The sequence below is a fragment of the Crocodylus siamensis genome, chromosome 5, assembly GCF_052110815.1.
Source record: "Crocodylus siamensis isolate JL-2025a chromosome 5, ASM5211081v1, whole genome shotgun sequence".
In the NCBI taxonomy this organism is placed as follows: Eukaryota; Metazoa; Chordata; order Crocodylia; family Crocodylidae; genus Crocodylus; species Crocodylus siamensis.
In genome coordinates, this window is record NC_143399.1 from 68,001,618 (window position 1) to 68,022,883 (window position 21,266).

Consider the following 21,266-nt stretch of genomic DNA (forward strand, 5'->3'; position numbering starts at 1 on the left):
CTTTTGTCTATGAAAAATGATCAAGAAGGATCAACTTCCCAGGGACAATGAGGTCTGAGTTTCCATTCAGCTTTTGGCATCTCTGGGCATGTCTACATAAGATGTTTAATGTGCAGTTGATGATTAACTACGCAGTAAATTTCTTGGCATGTACACATGTACCCCTCTTAGGGTGCACAAAACTAATAAACTCTGCAGCAGGGTAGAGTTTGTAAAATAAAAGCACTATCCTGCTGCAGAGTTTTTCATGTACAGTAGTGCACAATAGATGCTACCCTGGCTAGCTGGGGCACAGAGTGTTTCAGTGTGGGGCTAGCCTGCAGGCACCCTGTCCTGAGGCACCCTGCACCCCAGGCAGCTGCTTGGCAGCATATGGAGACACTGCATGGGTTGCAGGGTTTCTCAGCATGGGCGCTGTTAGCTTCATGCTGAGAAAACCTGTGCCCCAGCCAGCCCACACATGCAGCATATTCAGCTGCTCCCCCCATCTCCATGTGCTGCCAAGCAGCTGCCTGAAGCTGCATCTACACATGTGCTGCTGTGTATGAAAAAACTCTGGCGCAATTAGCCCCAGAATTTATTTGTACGCATTAATCGCATGGGTAGATGTGCCCTCTGATCCTACAAACAGTGCCAATTTTTTTTTCTTTAGGAAAAGGGATTTGATGGGGGAAGAATATTACTTTGTACTTTCCAGGAGGTAGGATTTAACCCATTGTTTACACCCTACACTGATCCAAGGATGGCTTAACTAAACCTAGGGCCTTGTTACACATTTGCATGTTAAGCTGCTCAAATGTTAATCAGTATGGGTGCAGCTACAAGTGCTATTAGTGCACAGCAATAAACTATGGAGCTTATTGCTTCACAGTTTATTGCTCCCAGGCATGAGGTTTACATGTGTGCCCAGACAGCAACACATTGAATCAGGTCAGAGCAGCCCTGACTGGCAGTGGGCCCTGGGGGGTCAGCCTGCCAACCCAGGGCTGCTCCAACCAGGCTTAATGTTCTGCAGAGAGGCTGGCTGAGGCATGAGGGTCTTTTAGCGTAGGGATAGCCGGCAGGCAGCCCATGCACTGAAGCACCCAAGGTAGCTGGATCAGCATCTACATGTATGCTGCTGTGCACAAAAAACTCTGCAGCAGGGTAGTACTTGTAAGTACTACCATAGGCGACAGGTAGGGCGGACACCAGGGGGTGGCATGTGTCCGTCCTGAGAGCACTGGTGTGCCTTCTAAGCGTGAGCACTTTGGCTGGTAGGGGGGCATGGAGAGCATTAGTGCTCCCCCTGAAATTGTCTCTGCCAGTGGCATGACAGTGGTGGAAGTGCCAGCAGTTCTGCTGCTGCCGTGCTACTGGCATGCTTGGTGACTGGCCACTGGGGGACTCCTTCCTGGTCACTGGGTGGCCACTTGGGACCCCCCTGTTGTGCCCCAGTGGGGACTGCCCAGACTCGGGCAGATCCAGTCACCCATTAACTACCCTGTTGCAGAGTTTATTAGTTTCCTGCACCCTAAGAGACACACATGTAGACACTGAGATGTTTACTGTGCAGTTAATTAGTCAACTGCACAGTAAACATCTCATGTAGATGCTCTCTGTTAGTGCTAGCTTGAGTTTGGAGCAGTCGCACCTTAAGGGTAAAAACTTTCTCGGACTTCCCCCGGCCTGCAGAGCTATGATTTGCCACTAGAGGACTGGTGAGAAGGGGCCTGACTAAGAGCTACAGCTGTGAGTTGCCACTACAAGGCTGGTGAGCCAGGACAGGCTTCTATCCCTGCTGTAGGTGCAGGTGGGTTGGAGAGATGGGTTGGGGGTAAGAGCATGAGACTGGAAGGGGGAGAGTTTTAATGATGGAGACTAGGTCATGAAATGAGAGGTGGAGAGGCAATGGGTGGGAATAGCAACTGGGGCTGAGTGATGAAATGAAGGAAGTCAGCCACAGAAGTATAAAATAGAAAGAAGAAAAAAAAAAAAATTAAAAAAATGAAGAAGTAAATTAAAGACAGTCTCATGTTTTAATAATTTGGGATTTGGGATTGGGCTGTGGGGGGTGCTGGTTATATTTCCTGGGGTGGCTGGGAGGTGGGACTGGTGAGAGAAGGAAGCCCTAGCTTATCGGGACCTGATCCGGCCCCCATCTGCACCCTGAGACCTAATTAGTTTATATGTGCTCTTCAGGCTATTTGTTGGGGGATAGGAAGGTCATATCCCCAAGGAGTGGAAACAGGTGGCAGGGGAGTTGGACTGGTGCCAGAACTGCTCTCTGGGCAGTAGTTCAGGGTGTGGAAAGTTTGTCTCCATGGGAGGGTGGGGGAGGAGGGACATTGCATCCTAGGATGCTGGAGGACTGCAACTTGTGCAGCTCACCTGTGGGGAGTGACCTTACATTACTGGAACAAACTGGGTAACATGGATTGGATATAAACTTGCCCTGAGTGGCATAATTTTAAGCTACTTAAAGCATGCTTAAAAGTAGTTTCCTCTGGAGTGTGGACAATCCATGGGTTAAGAGCTTCAGGAGCCATCTAAAATTAATGGGTGACTACACACGAGTGTGGAGGCTGCTCTGATGTGCTGTAATCAAGTCTGCTGGAGCATGGTAATTACCATGCCATGCTCCAGTCAGCCTCCATGTCTCGTATCAGCATTCCCATGCTGCAAAATGGTGGCAGGGGCATTTTATCTAAAGCTTGTTTAATGAGCTTTAGATGAAGCATTCCTGCCACCATTTTGAAGCACAGGGATTCTCATACATGAGGTGCTCCAGGCGCTTGAATTCGAGTGGCTCTCAAAGATGCTGTAATTAAAATGCCCTTTGTAAAAACATTCAATGTGTTACAAGGCTCATAGTCAGTTTCTTTTCGATAAAAGCAAGTGACTAGCCCTTGAACTGATGGTGTGTGTCAATACTCAAGAAGCTGAACCAAAAGATGAGAATAAGCTTTTCATATGATATATGTGCAGTCTATTTCTAATAGAATAAACTTATTTCGGAGCCAGAAACACTTAAGCATAAAAAATGGAGATGCTAAAAACCCTCACAAGTCCAACATTGTGATCAAAACCCCCAAATTAGTGTCTGCCTAACCCTTAAAGTACCTAAATTTGCTAGGCTCCTCCCTTTAAACATGCAAATTTCCCAACAAGTCTGCTTCTTTGAAGTTCCATTTTGATGCAGGAACTAGATGCAGCAGTGTCTAGCTCCTCTGGGGCAACGATCTGGTAGGTTCGTTCTGAACATGGAAAACATGCACTGACAGGGCCAAGTCCATCACCAAAAGCAGTCTATGGCTACTTTCTATTCAAAACATGATTGCCAAAAAAATTACTTCTGTTATATATTTTCATTAAAAAGCTTTGTGATTAGAGCACTCACCTAGGAGGTGGGAGACATAGATTCGGTTTGTTTCTCAGACCACAAAACTATTGCTGGTTTTTATCCAATCACTATGTAAAAGTCATAAACCATCTTAGAAGCAGGGGTGAGAACTGAGGCTTCCCCTTTGCAGCTGGGTACTCTAATCTCTAGGGGCACTTTTACATGTGCTCCAGGGTGGTGCTTTAATTAGAGGGGATCCAAGTGCCGCTCTAATTAAAGCACCATAGCATCTCATGTATCAGTGTCCCCATGCTTAAAAATGGTGGTAGGGGTGCTTGGACTAAAGCTCATTTGAGTTCAAACGCCCCCACCCCACCATTTTTTAAGCGTGGGGACACTGTCACAGGAGGCTGCTGGAGTGCAGTAATTAGCATACTCCAGCAGACTCGATTAATCGTGTCAGAGCAGCCTCCTCACTCATGTACAGGCACCCTAGATTACTGTGTCCTCCTACTTCTTTGTTCTCCTTTTGTTCCCATGAATCTTGCATTCTTTTCTATAAAATTGCACAGCCTTAGTAGGTGGGGTGGAGGATACCTCCCTCTGCCCAGAATCCCATCTGGTGGTTAAGACTGCTCCCCTGGAAAAGTAGCAGATGTGGATTTGAATCCCCTTGGGCTGAAGAAGGAATTTGACCCAGGATCCCTGTTTCTTTATCAAAAGTGGGCAGCAGTGGCTCTCCTACCTTGGGTTGTGTTTTAAGAGAGAGCAGTGAGCCCTGATGCATTCTTTGAAACAACAGTTGCAAGCACCATCCCCAAGGAAAGGAATTAAGGCTCTATAACCTGAATGAATGAAACCAGCTCCCTGCAATCTTGATTCAGATATCTAAGTTCCAGAGGGAGATGGGATTTCAGACTTTCAGACTTTGTGCTTAGTGCTTTCCATTGGCCCCCTGTAGCCAGCTTGATGTGCAGGTTTTTAGATTTCCTTGCTGAGATGCCTGACTTCCCACCAGTATACTGATTCAGTTCTGTTCTATTTATTTATTCTTTGAGTTCTGGACTCTACCAGAGGGACCAGGAGTTTAATCTGTAGGTGTTGCAGTTGCCTTAAGCCCTCTATCATTTGATTTGATCTGCCTCTAATGACTAAAGGGTAAAGAGGTTTTTTGATAAGTCAGAAAGTTGAATTGCAGCTTGTTGGGTTGTTTTCCTTGTGTTATTTCATTCATAGTTTCATAGTAGCTAGGGTCAGGAGGGACCTGAACAGATCATCTAGCCTGACCCCCTGCCACATGCAGGAATGAATGCTGGGTTCACAAGACCCCAGACAGGTGATCATCCAACCTCTTCTTGAATTTGCCCAAGGTAGGGGCAGGGACCACTTCCCTGGGAAGTTGGTTCCAGATTTTGGCTACCCTAACTGTAAAAAAAAATTGTTTTCTAATCTCTAACCTAAACCTATTCTCCATCAGCTTATTACCATTGTTCCTCATCACCCCAGGTGGTGCTGGGGAGAAAAGGGCTCTACCTATTTGTTGTTGATCTCCCCTGATGAGTTTGTAGGCAGCCACCAGGTCCCCCCACAGCCTCCTCTTGCTGAGGCTGAACAGGTTCAGGTCCCTCAGTCTCTCCTCGTAGGGCCTGCCCTGCTGCCCTCTCACCCAGCAGGTGGCCCTCCTCTGAACCCTCTCCAGGCTGGCCACATCCCTTTTGAAGTGCAGCGCCCAGTACTGGATGCAGTACTCCAACTGTGGCCTGAACAAAGTCACACAGAGGGGGAGTATCACCTCTCTGGACCGGCATGAGATGCACCTTGACATGGTATGGCTGGCCTTGCTGGCTGCAGTCTGGCATTGGCGGCTCATGTTCATCTTGGAGTCAATAATGACTCCAAGATCCCTTTCCGCCTCTGTGCTTTCAAGAGGGGAACTCCCCAGCCTGTATGTATGCTGTGGACTCCTTCTCCCAAGGTGCAGCACCCTGCATTTGTCTACATTGAACCCCATCCTATTATCATCTGCCCATTTTTGTAGCCTGTCTAAATCTATTTGCAGCCTCTCTCTTCCTTCAAGTGTGTCCACCTCGCCCCACATGTTAGTGTCATCAGCAAACTTGGACAGTGTGCTTTCCAGCTCCTCGACCAAGTCGCTGATGAAGATGTTAAACAGTGCGGGCCTGAGGACCGAGCCCTGGGGTATCCCACTGCTCACATCTTGCCAGGTTGAGTACAACCCATCCACCACTACTCTCTGGGTGCAGCCCATCATCCAATTTTTTACCCATCCAACTGTGCAGGCATCAATGCCACAGTCGCTTAATTTATTGATGAGGATGGGGTGAGAGACAATGTCAAAGGCCTTCTTAAAGTTTAGAGAAACTATGTCCATGGCAACACCATCATCCAAGGATTTAGTTACTTGGTCATAAAAGGCAATCAGGTTGGTCAGGCACGACCTGCCTTTGATGAACCCATGCTGATTGCCCTGAGCATGATCTCCCCTGCAGGCCCCCCACAGATGTGCTTCTTGATGATTCTCTCCAAGATCTTCCCAAACACCGAGGTGAAGCTTACAGACCTATGGTTACTTGGGTCCTCCTTCCTCCCTTTCTTGAAAATTGGGACAACATTAGCCAGTTTCCAATGCCCCGGCACCTGGCCAGAGGACCATGAATGCTTATACAGCCAGGCCAAGGGCTCGCGATAACCCTATCTATTTGCATTAATCATGAAATGTATAAAAGATGTGTTTAAAAATATAGGAATTCCAATACATTTAATTAATCTGAAACTCCATTTGTCAACAGTACTGGCTACTGAAAGTTATTGGTTCTGCTTTCTCATGAAGTGCCTTCTGTTTTCTAGTACCAAAAATGCAACTCAAAATGGTTTACATAATAGTTAATTCAGATACAGATTTCTGGAATGACTAGATTCCATTTCAGCCATTTTAGATTTCACAGTAAGTTTAATTTGGAACAGCTTATTTAAAAATAACATGCAATGGGTTGGGACAGTTTTGCCATCAACTGTTTTATATAATCACATATATAAAGCAGCTATTTTTCTTCTTTACCTTTTTTGGATGTAGTGAACCACGTTTTCTTAGGTGGGGTTTTCTAAAGTAGTAGATAGGACTGGTTGTAGTGTAACTTCATTGTGGAAATGGTTTTGATTTATATCAGAGTAAGTGAGGAGAAAAAACAATCTGTGATTTTCACACATAGGGGATGTGTCTACATGAGATGCTTTACTGCAAGATTAGACTAATCTGATGAACAGTAAAGAGTCAGCATCTACATGTGCAAGGGACTTACTACATAGTAAGTTAGGCTAATGCTTTTATGATGAGGTGTTTGTGAAGGTGGAGGACTAGTACTAGGGCTATGCAAAGCTTCAGTCCCTGATTGTATTTGGCGGAGATTTGGCCCGATTTGGTGGCCAAATCTCCAAATCCAAATCAAATCAGGAGACTCTTTCATCTCTCTGAATCAAATTGTAACCTTCTGAATTGATTCAAAGAGATTTGGAAAGATTCAATGATTCGAACATAGACACAGCTTGACATGGCTGGTCACTGAGAGGGGGGAGGGTGTGGGGGCCTGCCAGAGTGCTCAGCAGTGGACCAGGAAGTGGACCAGAAGTACTGCTGGTCCACTTCCAAGTTCAGCACTGAGCATGCAGGTGCCCCCCCCCCACTCCTGTGGGATGCTCCATCTGCCCCACCATCTCAGTGTTCATGAGCTGTGCCTGGTACATAGAGGTATGTACAAAAAACATTTAAAGCTGTGTCTATGGTCGAATAGCTGATTCTCCAAATCAGCATTGAATCTTCAGATTTGGATTTGGCTGAAATGAACTGGGGACAGTGATCCAAATCAATGAATCAAATCACTGTCCCTGATTCAGGCTGAATCCGAATCGAATATGGCCCATTTCACACACCCCTAGCTACTACCAACAAATACACTTACTAGATTAATGGCACATTAGTTAATGCACAGTAGCACATGTGTAAATGTTCTCCAGAAGCTCTCCCTTTCCCTCAGCCATGTCACTGCCCACGCAGCACATGCCCAAGTTGGCTCCTATTCTCTGCCTGTGCCTGGGGGGAGTGGGGAGCTAAGCAGCACTGGGACTGGGGTGGGGGAAATGCAGGAGGGGGAAGCAGCAGTGGTCACTATCTACATGTGCAGTACTTAGCAGTGCCTACTGTGTGGTTAATCTACTACCTGTATCTAGTAGCTAGTTGTGCTAAACTAATTTCCTGTACATTAAATGCCAGGCACGTGTAGACAGTGATGCTTTACTGTACAGTAGATTAGTTTATTGTGCAGTAAAGCATCTCATGAAGATGCACTGACTGGGTGAATCTACATATGAAATTAGTGTGCCTGAATAAAGTTCTGCTGTTTGTGTTGGAGCTTATTGCTCCTGGGTGCAGTGTTTACACATGCACTCCAGACTGCAGCATGTTGAACTGTGGTGGTGCAGCCCCGGCTGACAGGTAGTCTAGACAGTCAGCCTACCAGCCCAGAGCTGCTTTACTGTGGCTCAACAGGCTGCAGAAGAGCTGGCTGGGGCACGAGTGTGCTACAGTGTGGGGCTAGCTGACATGCATTGTGGTACACTAAATAACTGCACTGTAGGATAGTATTTGTGTCCAGCAGCACTATCCTATGGCAGAGTTAATTAGTTTACTCCATCCTAATAGCACTGCATGTGTAGACAGTGATACTTTATTGCAGAACTAATTAGTCAACTCCTCAGTAAAGCACAAATGTAGATGCCCCCACTGTGTAATTCAGCAGAGGGTAGTCTATTTAGCTGAATACCTGTTGAGGAACAAGATATGCAGTAACATTTTAATGATTTACTGTAAATAGCCCAAATTGTTGTTTAAAAGTTTAAGTCATCAGTTAAAAGCTGTGTGATTAATGGTTGCTTAACAGCTTGGTGTATGTATAAAAATTATGTTGCTGAGTGGCTGAATTCCAGGTATGTTGATTGATTGTGTTACTGGTATGCACATATGTTACTGGGTGCACATAAATTATCATTAGGCATAGGGCTGTAGAAATAATTTTTTTTTAAAGAAAGTTCCTCCATTTTGATTTCTTTGCTATTCAGCTTGATCCAACGCTATTTCCTGTCTTGCACTGCTCTCTCTGTAGTTGTTTCCTTGCTCTCTTTCATGTGACCATGATGTCCCAGGAGTGATAACAGCAACAGCAATGGAAATAAAATTTATTTTGATATCTTGGTCGAAATAATTTGCACAAAATATTTCTACATTTTAAGCAAACAAAAATTATTTTTAACTTTGCTATGGCAAAACTATTCAGCATTAGGAGTAAATTTTTTTAAGATAAGAAAGGACCAGGTTTGTAAAAATATTTAGGTACCTGACTTCTACTTAATTGTAGACTTGATACCAACAAAGTGCTTGGGTTTATGTCTTCAAAGGTATAAAGTACTAACATAACTTTGACTGTTTGGGGCCCCAGATACTTTTAACAATTTAGTTCTAAGTGACTTGAAGCCCCTGGACTTTCAGGGGAACGTGGGATCCTAAGTCACTTAGGCACCTGGAAAATTTTACTTCAGTTCTGTTAATGCATATAAAGTCCCATTCATCAGGTGTGCTGCAACTGCTTTGATCCATGTTGCTAGTACTAAGTGGCCCTAAACCTGGTATACTCCATCACAGAGGGTGAATCTACACATGAAATTAATGTGCCTGCATTTTCTGGGCAGAAAATTCAGGCTCATCAAAGTGCTCCTGGGCACACATCTGGACATGCACCTGTTGGGAACAAATTTGGTTCTACCTGCTCTGCCCCCCCTGCAGCAGCCAGAGGGAACTCCAGGCTCCCCTGGATGCCAGCCCTGGTCTGACAAAGAGCACAGGGGTCATTCCTAATCTTGGGTGGGGGGGCAGGGGAGAGCTGTCCTGGCTCTGGGGGCAGCTGCCTTCCAGCCGTGTATATATTGGGACACATCTGATCACTAAGTGGCTGTGAGGCTGCTGTTCTGCAGCCAGAACAGGTCTTCCTTGCTCCTCAGAGATCAGGACAGGCCCCTATCTCCATGTGGCTGGGAGGCAGCTGTCCCCAGGGCCAGGACAGCTCTCTCTGTCCCACAGAGATTGGAATGGGTCCTGATCTCCACCTGGCTGGGAGGCAGCTGCCCTCACCCCATGGAGATCAGACCTTAGCCAGTCAGCAGTGGCCCCCTGCTGCCTGGGCTGACCAGGAGCAAACTGCTCCCAGTCGGGGTCTACATTTGTGCTCCAGCACATTACTTAATGTGCCACTTCTCTAGTACCTGCATGTATTGGTACCAACAAATGATGTGTTAGACTAATTTAGTGCACAGTAATTGACACACACATGCAGACCGTGACACTTTACTGTACATTTGGTTAGTCTAATGTGCAATAAAGTGTCTTGTGTAGACATACCCAGAGGGATCTTGATGAAAACCCAGTAGAACAGCCCTTTTGCCACATGTCCTATGCCTTGTGTCCAGTGTAGGTGAATGGCTAGAGCAGGGGTGGGCAAAATATGGCCTGCAGGCTGCATCTGGGCTGCCAGGCACTTTCATCCAGCCTGTGGTGCCCAGCACTGAATTGTGCCCTGTACAGCCCTTCCACCCATGAGGGTGGGAGTGAGGTGCCTACACCTACCCTCAACATACCCTATTATGTCTTGCTCCCATCCTTGTGGGCAGTGGGCCTGGCCTGGGTAGGACTGCTGCTTCAGGCTTCCCCATGTCCCACCCGCTCTGGGCAGCAGGTAGAAAAGCAGTGGGGGTGGGGCTGCATCTGGGTGGGAGCATGGAGTGTGGGGCTGGCGGCAGGGCAGAGCCCATGCCCAGGAGCTGGGGGCAGAGTGGAGCTGGGCTGGGCAGGGTGTGGGTGTGAGGGAGGGTTGGTGGAGTATGGGGACCCCTCCCACACTCCCCCATTGGACACAACCCTGGCAGGCAGTGGAGGCAGCAGCAGCAGTAGCAGTGGGGGAGGGGTGCTCATGCTCAGTGGTGTTGCCTGGCTCCAGCCAGGGCTGCACATTGTGGCAAGGAGTACAGCCCCCACCAGGCCATCTGTATGGCCGATGCTCACAGCATTTGCGTGGCACAAGAGAGAAGCCCCAGGCACTGGAGCCAGCTGGAGTTGGGAAGGCTTCCCTCCCCTGCTGTGTGAGTGCTGGGGAGTGTTGGTGATTGAGATGGTCCAGTGCGGGCTTTACTCCTCACTGCAATATGCAGGGCTGGCCAGAGCCAGGCATCAGCACTCCTGTCTGCTCCTGTGCCATAGGGGAAGTATGGCGGGGTCCCCACACCCCTCCTAGCCTCCTTCACACTCCACAAATGACACACACACACACACACACACACACACACACACACACACGAGTGTTGCCTGTGCTGACTGCAGGAGAGGACAGTGTGTTCCACAGACCAGTGTGTTCCAGAGCCACACACCCACACCCCACAAACACCAGACAACCCTCCAATGTATCCTATGTCCCTACACACAGCCAACCCCCCTCACAAACTTCCCCCACACCCTCCCACACTCCACGACACACACATCCCACCATACACCCCCCTACACCCCACCATACACACCCTCACACACCACCACATCCTCACACATCACTGCACACACACCTCTTCACTGTACGTACACACACCCACCATACACACATACATGCACCCTCCCATACCATACACATACATAAACGGCCCCAGCCACAACCCCTATACAATATAAAATACTAAGAATTTATTTTTGAGTTATTATGCAATCACATCTAGGTACACTACATAAACGCAAATCATGACAAAAGTATTGTTTGTAATAAAAATAGAATATGTTATAGTAGGTGTTTGACTTTTAGTGTATGATTTGGTTTCTTCTGGTTCTAAGATGCCAATCCCCCACTCCCAAAAGGAGTACTTCCCGGGGGCAAGGGGAGGGACTTCTGGTGGCAAAGGTCAGGGGTTAGGGGTCAGGCTTCTGGTCCCAAGATGGTGACCAGGGGCCAGAGCAACTGTTAAGGGACAGGGCTATCTATGTGACCCTCGACAGTTCACCAAACTTTGTTAAGTGGCCCTCTGCCCAAAATAATTTCCCACCCTTGGGCTAGAGTGAAAGGGGAGTTGGTCATGATTTCTTTGCACTCCTGATTTCAGGATTCCATTTTTGCCCCTTGGAGATTTGGCAGGAGGAATAAACCAGAGCAGCCTAACAGAGGACCTGCTCAAGGGTAACAAAGGTCTTTTACATCCTGTTTTCCATGGCCTGCTGAATTACACTGCATGCTCCCCAGGTACAGCCCAAACTCTGGGACTTATCATTGTACAATTCTTTAAAGGGAGAAAGAGAGAGAGAGAGAGAATATGATGTATTGACAACAATGGGAAGTAGAGTGTTTAGCATGTATAAGTCAGTGGTTCTCAAGCTTTTTAGATTCAAGGCACCCTGCAGAAAATGCCAGGTCTTACTTTTCACTTGTTTCTTGACTACAGAAAAATAATAGAGCTGTTCTTCTGTTGCAAAGAACTGATAAAGACTACAACAGGTCAGAATGTTTTTAACTCTATGGATTCCTGGTTGAAATCTCTGGGGTTGTCTTGTGAATCATGTTTGCACACCTAACAGTGCTAATATTTCATGGCACCCACAGCACCCTTGAAAAGATCTTATGACACCCCAGGTTGCCATAGCACCTGGTAGAGTATTACAGCTCTGATTAAAGTGGTTAGCATAGACATCTACAGTGCATGACTTGTCCTATTACCCTTGCCAGCATGACTCAGTTATGACTTGTAGGAAGCATGTTTAGCCATAAGTAGGTCTGTAGATTCATTCAAGATTAGCCTGTCTGCTGAGGTTGCCAGTTGTGCTAGTTTTAGTGAGAATGCCTGTTTACTAGGATCAGGACTGAGACAATTAACTCATTTCACAAGGCCATAAAACAGGTTTCAAATGGTAACTGCTTTCATTCACAAGCTCTGTTATTTGTACATTACTGTAATTTCTGCCTCTCTCCCTATGTAGCTCCACAGCATACCACCCTGTCGATGTTCAGAGCAGTTTGCTGTATGCAGATCGGGGGTAGATTTTTCTATCAGAAATAAATATCTTAAATGATGTTTTCCCTTGAAGATTATTATCATTGTAAAATCAAAATATTTTGCAATTCCTGAAAGCTCAAAGAATATTCTGCGTATGAGCTGACAGAAAACCATAATCAAATTGTCAAGCAATTGCTCCTACTGTGGCAAAGTGAGAATGTTAGATTACATGTGTCAGCATGTGAAGATAAAGACTGCATAGTGAACAGCATGTTGAAGGCTTGATAGGAGATGGGAAGTTTATCGCTGTAAACTGTAACCCATTGTAGACAGTTCTGCTACCTCAGCAGACTTCAGGTTGAATTAAAAACCTTTATGATCAATAAAATGTCTCGATTTTGGCTTTTGGAAAACAGTTAAATTTTCATACCAATCTTATGTGGCCAGTTAAAATTGAGGACTAATTATCGTTGCAAAGGGTTAAGTAATGAAAGAAACAGAATGGTAAGATCTTGCATACATGAGTTATTTATTGAATCTAATCTTATCCCCACCATAATCTCTTCAAATAGGCACCCAAATGCATGCTGCTGTGGTTATTTGAGTAAGAAAAATAGCTCATTTATTCAACATATGCATTGGCTGCTAGTCTGGGTTCTTAGCTATTTAAAGATTTATGTTCAAATTATTTTTCTCCACTTTTCCTGTCCTTTTACCTATTTTTTCTCTGAACTCCTCCGTCTTGCTGCCCAACATGGCTGTTCTGTGAAGCTCCCCTGATAGTATCTCCCCAGGGTGTTTTATTATGACCTTGGGCCCAATCCTGAAATGTACTATGCACTTTCATTCCCTGTAGATTCAATGAGAATTGATTGTGCTCAGCACCTTGAAGGACTAGGCATGTGGGACATTACACCAGCCTGTCATTTAGATTGTTCCTTGGGGGCAAGAGTGAAATGTGTTTTCAGAGCAGGATATATCAAGGTTTTAGCCAGTGTACTATTGAGATATACGATTTAACCATATAGCTAGAATATTTATCTAGGATTTGCTAAATATTTTTTAATAATTTACCCACTTATACATTATAGGACTATTAATCTGATTTCAATACTATGTAAGATTTTACAACAAATTTTGAAGGAAGAGCAATTAAAAATATGGAAGCAAATCGAAAATGGGATAAAGGCAACATGAGTTCATCAAAGAGAGATTGAACCAGACTAACCTGATAGCTTTCTTTGAAATAATAATGTATGACCTAGTTGTCTAGGTCATACATTATTATTTCAAAGAATAGATGTAGTATATCTTATCCATCTGAATGTTCATAAAGCATTTGTCATAATGTCACCATGACAGTTATTAAGCTGAAATACATGGGGATTTTGGAACGTAGGTAAGGATGATCTGTAAGGTCCCGTCCAGCCCCTGACAACTATGAGACTATGAAGTGGGGTAAAACTGAGATGACGACAAACAGGAAGGAGAGTCTACTGACCAAAGGGAGATTACTGGTGGAGATCCTGAAGGCTCAGTCTAAGGACTGATCTGTGACTTTCATTAATGACTGTGGCACAAAAAGTAGTGTATTACTGGAATCTGCTCAGAGTGCAAAGCTGGGAGACATTATCGATACAGGGCACATTGCTATGAGACACTACGTCATCGTAGCAATGAGCTATGGTGACAGCTCGTTGCTACAGTGGCATAGCATCAGCAGCCATGAACCATGATGCTGACACTGCTGCGCAGTAGCAAAGAGCTTGTTGCTACTGTTCAGTAGGGTCAGAAATGACTGTGCACCACTGGGATGGTGCAGTAACAGTGGCTACTGTGCAATCACCTGTGCAGTTATTTAGTATTTGCTAAAGCAAGTACTAAATGATGCATAGTAACAACTGCACAGTCAGGCGCACATGGAGGCATGCCCACAGAAGAGAACTGGAATATCATGCAGCAGGCTTTGGCTTCTTCTGAAGGGTGGAAAAAAAGAAATGGGATGCAGCTTAACATTACAAAGTGCAAAATCATATATCCATGTAGTAACAAGAATTTCTGGTTTAATCAGCTGGAAACAAAAGAGCAGGAATAAGGGCTGGATATATTAATCTTTCATGGGAAGACTATGAGCCACCAATGTGATGTGCCTCTGGAAAAGATAAATGTGATATTAGGCTGCATCAGGTAAAACATTTCTAGTAGAGGTATGGAACAGTTAATGTCTGTATATAAGGCATTGTATGAACTCATCTAGAACACTGTGTACAATTGAGGTTTTCCATATTCAAAAGAGGAATTAAAAAATTACAGCTGTAAAGAAGGGTTTCTAGGATGATCAGGGAAACAGAGAGCCTTTTACAAAAACAGCCTGAAAGACCTTGACTTGTATAGCTTGGCAAAACAAAGGCTGCTAAAAATGTGACTGCTGCCTGTAAGTACATCGGGGTAAACACCAGGGAGGTGTTTAGAAGACAATGTTGGTACAAGTTCAAAAGGGGGTGAACTGACCATGAATTTATTAGGCTGAAACATTTCTAACTATCAGAGAAATGATGCTCAAGAGCACCCTTCTAATAAGATCAGTAGGGGGCAAAAATATCTATAAGTTTAAAGATGAAATTTGATCAGTTTCTGAAAGAAATTATATAATCTGGTTGCTTGCAATAGAAAGTGACTAAATGTCATGACTCAGCAGGTCTCTTTCCTTTCTTATGTTTGAATGTATGTGTGTATCTTTGTAGTACAACTCTTTACCTAATGAACATGTTATTTCTCAGAACTTATATTTATGTATTATGACTAAATACCTTGATACACTTGGGGGAAGGTCTTTAAAAGGAGGTCTGGAGAGGGGACTGGGTAATGTCTGATCTTTGCTCTGCAGGTTAAAGCACCATGCTTACAAGAAAGATAGATGAAGGTTCAAATTCCTGCTGAAGAAGGGGGAGACTAGGACTTCTTAATTAAGTGCCCTAATAAGTAGGAGAAAGCATGGGAGGGCTGCTTTGCTTTCACATCTACTACACATTATCATTAATTCCTATTTTATAGCACTCTTCACATTTATTCTTTTACAGAGAAGGTATCATTATCTCTACTGTATAACTGGGGAAGCTGAGGCATAGAGAGGTAAAAGACTGGCTGGCCGTAAGTGATGGGCACAAAGGTAGATATCGACTTAAGTCTTTTGAGTCTCATTTCATTTTTATGGTGGTATTCAACACTGAATAAAATCTGCCAGTGCTGCTTTTGGATGTCTCTGAAATCATGTCATCATGATCATGACATCAGAACCCAAACCAAACTTTATATCTACCTGACTGTTGTCATTCCAACCTTGTTGTATGGGTGTGAAACCTAGACAATGCATCAGAAACACCTGAAAGCCTTGGAATGTTATCATCAGCAATGTATTTGGAAAATCTCCGTGTCAATTGGCAGGACAAAAGAATGAATTCCAGCATTCTTGCTCAAGCAAAGGCCACTGCCATCAAAGCCATATTTATATAGTACTAGACCCATTGGGTGGGACATGCCATAAGGTAGCCTGATAACAGGATCCCAAAACAGGTCCTATCCTATACTCTCAACTCATTAATGGTCACCACTCTAGAGGTGGGTAACATAAGAGATTTAAGGACACCCTGAATGCCAATTTGAAAACAATGCAATATTAATATTAATATCAATAACCAGGAGACTCAAGCATTGAGTTGTCTCCAGTGGTGCTATGAAGTACAACACTGAACAAATCAACCATTTGAGCAAACTTACTTCACTATGAAGGCAAATAGGTGAGAGAGACAAAGGTAAAGAGCTGTGGCCCAGCATCACCAAGATCCACTCCTTCCTCCTAGAAGTGTATGCCATTCTCGGATTGGCCTCTTTAGTTATCTCTGTACTCACTGATGACCAGGGATCCAGGTTTTCTGTTTCCCACACAAAAACATGGAAAAATATGGATTTTCCCCTTTACAGGAGAAAACTGCAGGAAACCACAGGTTTCGCCTTGCAGGCTGGCAGCCTGCTTAGAGCTGCTTGGGGCTGCAGGGAGCGGTGGAGGCAGGAAGTGCCAGGTACATGTGCATGTGCACACACAAGTGACCAGTATACAGCTCCGTATGGTGGTGGGAGTAGCCCTGGCATTCTGATACAGGTAAGTGCAGGGGTGGAGGACCAGGGTTTGGGGACTGTCCAGGGGGCTGTGTGGGGCATATGTGTGATGTGTGTGTGTGTGTGTGTGTGTGTGTGTGTGTGTATGTGGCAGGGGTATGTCTAGGCACTGGGGTTGTGGTGGTCTGTGGCAACACTCAGTGCAACTGGTGAGCCCAGCTCTGTGCTGCTTCCAATAGGGCACACCTGGAGGTTCCTGCCCCTCAAGCAGGGGAAGGGGGTGTCCTTTGGGGGTGGTGGGAAGCGGTGTACCTGTTGCCCATGCTCTCAGGGGCAGGGGTGGGGCAGTCAGGAAATGCTGCATGAAGGGGGTGGGGCATGGCCAGGCCCTGCAGCTCCAGCCCTAGGTGGAGGGTGCCATAGTTGCCCCCACCTCCTCCTTCCAGCCTGCACTGGGGATGGACTCACTCCTCGGCTGCCCACAAGAGCTGGAGGTGCTGCAGTTACCATGTTCTGGCCTGGTTGAGATAGGGACTGGAGCCCCTTGCTGTTTTCCTGCTGCCTGCAGCATGGCTAGGCCAGAGCTATGCTTTGCTTTATGCTGTTGAGCGTGGCGCTGGTCCTCCTGACCCCACCACACTGTTAGAAATATTATTAAAAATGTATTATCAATAAGTCTTGTTAAAACAGCGCAGCTGTCAGCCCTCCCTGGTGAGAGAACTGGGAGAGCTACTGAGAGCTCTTTGTATTAAGGTATCACTCTCTCTTTGTTTTGCAAAGTTACTATCTCTTTGTTACAGTAAAGCATATACTCCTCAGCTTTTCTCATGCAGATAAGAGTAAATTGCAATTCTAGCCTTGAAGCAAGGAAAATTTAAACTCTTGTAACCTCAGATACTTTCTACCCATGCGCAATAACCTAATACATATAAGCCTATCCGCCCCGCATACTTAAGTAGTTAATTATAATACACATGCGACGTATGATTTGACGTATTCACATACATGTTTGTATGAATCGGAAATGAGTTGTAAAAGTTCCTCCTTCTGCACACGTGGTCAGGAGAGAGGGGATAAAGCCAGCTGGGCAGTTTCCCTCGGGGGCAGCAGAGTGTTTGATCTTTTGTCTCTCTCTCTGACCCTATTTGCAAATATATACCTTTTGTGTTGCTAATAGAGTGTGTCTGTGGCTGAAGGTTTTTTTCGCCTCCCGAGAAATGAACCGCGATTTTTACATCAACACCACGCCATACCATACCATGGTCCAAGCCCCAACCCCAGCCCCAACCCATGGATCAGGGCAGTATGTCTGTCTGTGGATCACAGCCACTGCCTGTGTTTCCACGTAAGGTGAGCTGCATACACCTCATGATGGAGGCCATCCCCACTGTGTCCCACAGGCGACCATCCAGAGTTTGTGTAGAGCCCGATGGGGTGGGGAGCAGCTGAGGGCCCCACCTGCAGGGATGGGGGTGCAGGGGGCTGTAGGTTGAAAGTAAGGGGCACCAGCAGGGACAGGGGGCTCTGGCTTGGGAGTGAAGGTCACTGAGAGGGGGGCAATGGACTGTGGGTCAGGAGTGACTGGCTGGGGGGGGTGGGGAACTGTGGGTTGGGAAGGAGGGGCACTGGCAGGGCTGGGGGGACTGTGGCTATGGAGTGAGGGGCAATGGCATGGGCAGGGCACCAGCATATTAGGGCTGCTCAGCACCACAAAGCAGCAGGGGGACAGTCACACCTGGACCCAAATATCGTGGTGCATGAAGGGGCAGGAGGAGCTCTGATTTTCCATGATAAGAAAAACAAAATCAAATGCCAAAATATATAGGTATTTAGAATATATTGTATTATAATGATTGTGGCACTGGTAGGTTTCCAAATTGCTTTAAAACTGTAAATATATCAATAAAACATTGTGTTCATATATATAGCAGCATTTATTTTAATCACAGAAAAACATGGATTTTGGTTTTTCTATTAAAGAATTTGGGGTTTTTATCAGAGAATTGGGGATTTTTAAACAGAGACAACCAGGATCCCTGCTGATGACTTCTGTATCTACTGAAAGGCTGTCATCTTCACATCAAGGGATTGCTGCCACCAATAATTTTTCTCTCTACTTGACCACACTGCCTTGCTTCTCAGGGGCTGAGCCACTCCATTATTGTGTGTCAAACCAGCCTGAAGAAAGTGGTATTTCCCTCGCATAAAAGTATTTTGAGGGTTTTTTCTGAAATAATATGATTCTGTAATGTAGGGAAAATCCACTCTCTACAGTATAGTATTCTAGGGCAATGTATAGGTTTTGACAAAGGAACAAGGACATTCAGATTTAAGATCAGACTTAATACTTGTTGAGGATTTTAAATGATGTTCTTCAGTCTTCTGAAACTTTTGTTTACTAGCAATTTGCAGGTCTTTCCACTTGTTAATTAGTATTCATTGCTGGTCATTGTCTCCCCATCCCATAGGATTTATCAGCTTTATTCCAGTAGACAAATGCATTCCTTTAATGAAAATTTGTTGAGTGTCTTACTTGAAAACCGCAGTGTCTGATCAGTTTCATGTATCACGTACGCTTAAGTAATGAATTCCCATAGGCTTCTTTCTACATGTCTTCACAAGAGAAGCTGAAAATAACCAAGAATTAAGTAACAATTAATATTGCTTTTAACTCTTGATTCAAAACTGCTTACTTGTGATTTATTTTTGCACAGCTCTCTAAACTGTCTACCTAAAAAGACATTTAATATGTCTGTTGTATTACTAGTAAGGATATCCTGCCAAGGGCTATTATGATGATAAAATAAATGACAATGGTCATATTTTGCCAACAGAATATTGGATCGCAACCTTTTCCTTCAGCAGTTTTCACAATCACAGACTAAGCTGAAGGTGGGCTGTGTATAATGAAAGGACTTAACCTCAGCACACATTCTTCTCTATCCAGCATGCATCTCCCTTTTTTAAAGACCTTGTACACACATTTTCAAGGGATGAATCTTATACAAGAAGCCCTCCATGGCTCTTCTATTTCTTTGGTAATTACCAGGTTGATTGCATTAGAAGAATATCTTTGTTGTACCATTCAAGAAGGAGGCTTTGTTGTCTTACATCTTAATAATTTATCATGCTCTTGATAAGAATTCTAAAAGATTGGTCAATAAAAATAAACAGTCACAGAGAGACAGCCCTTTGACGCCAATTTTGTTAATTTTGCAGCAACTGAATCAGGCTTCTGCCATTACAGCTTAAGATACAGAATTGCTGGGTCATCATTTTGGAGAAGTTAGTACTGCCAAGTCGTTTACAAAATGACCTGTGTATTAATTAAAACCTTTAAAACAATAAAACAGAACAAACAAAAATATAACTCTTCCTGTTACATAGAAGGGAGGAAGAAACCCATAGCGGGCAGAAACTTCAAACATTCGTATACAAGTTGCAAGCTATCCTCTAGAACATTAAAAGGGGAGGAGAGGATAGTAAATGTTTTGATAAATAATCAAAGTTAGGAATGGGCAGACTAGTTCAGATAAAATTAAACCCAACATGAACCTCCACTTAAAGCTTAAATAGTTTGAAGGGTTAAAGACATATAATGAACTTTCCCCTCCCTTTTTATATGCCTCACTACTTCCAAGTTGAAATGCTGCAAGTAAGATTGTGCTCAAGAGATCATTCCAGTCATGTTACCAGGGCTAGGAATATGGAAGTTCTCCCTGTGAGATACCAAACATTATCTTTGTTCCATTCCTTAACTTCTTTTTATCACTTTCCTCATGGGGTATTTGGGATAACAGTATTTAGTTACTTTGCAGGATTCATTGTTTGTAAAGATCTTTGAAGACGAAAAGTGCTATGATATACAGACTCTGCTCTGTGGTATTTAACAGTTATGCAGTGGAGCTCCTGGAGGAAGCTAAGTAGCATTGAGTGGCTGGAGTACAGCCACTCTTAAACCTTTGGAACAGGTGCAGTTTGTACTGTTCCTGTATAAGGACCAGATCTGTTGTTTGATCCAGGATGACTGAAACTCTGCAGGCACATCTACACGTGCACTTTAATGTGCAGTAGCCTATTCTACTGTGCATTAAAGCAGCACATAAAAAACCATGATAATACACGAATGCACAGTAGAATAGGTTACTGCAGATTAAGCGTCACCTAAAAAGCATGCATTTGCACTACTGCACATTAGTGCAGCTTAACACACATTTATTTAGTACCTCATATTGGAGGTACTAAATTTAATGTGCATTAGGAAAAGCACATTAACGCACATGCAGTTTTGCTCTGCACATCCTCTGAGGAGCTTAACATTAGTGGTTATATTATTTAGGGTCAAGTAATCCTTGAATGTGAGGGAGCAGGTGAGCTGTGATTATACTCAGTTCTGGTTAAGGACTGTGAAATTGGGAAAATAAGTACTGGATTGTAAATGAACATTTCTTGTGCAGTACTGGGTGCCCCACTTAGTACATATCAATCCAGGCTGTCCAGAGGGTCAGGTAAGTGTGACTGGAGGGATATATTAGACTCCTAATTGTTTCAGAGATTTGAGAAAATAATATTGGAATCCCAAAAATCAACTTTCAAGAAAGGTCTGACATTGCAGAATAATGCTAATTTAGCATTATTGGATGTGAGATACAAGTAAAAGAATAGTTGATTATCTTAATTCTTGTAGGAGAACATAGGACTAGAGTCTCATTTTCTAGATTCCTGCAGGAGGACTACTGTA

The 21,266-nt window shown here is 44.5% G+C and overlaps 1 long non-coding RNA gene across 1 annotated transcript in view; it reads left to right on the forward strand.

Annotated features, from left to right (window-relative positions):
* The window catches only part of LOC149864206 (uncharacterized), a 94,461-nt gene that overhangs the window by 44,094 nt on the left and 29,101 nt on the right, over nucleotides 1-21,266 (forward strand). The window contains exon 2 of the long non-coding RNA XR_016442664.1: nucleotides 16,391-16,568. This is a non-coding gene — a long non-coding RNA (uncharacterized LOC149864206). The remainder of the gene's footprint in view (nucleotides 1-16,390; nucleotides 16,569-21,266) is intronic.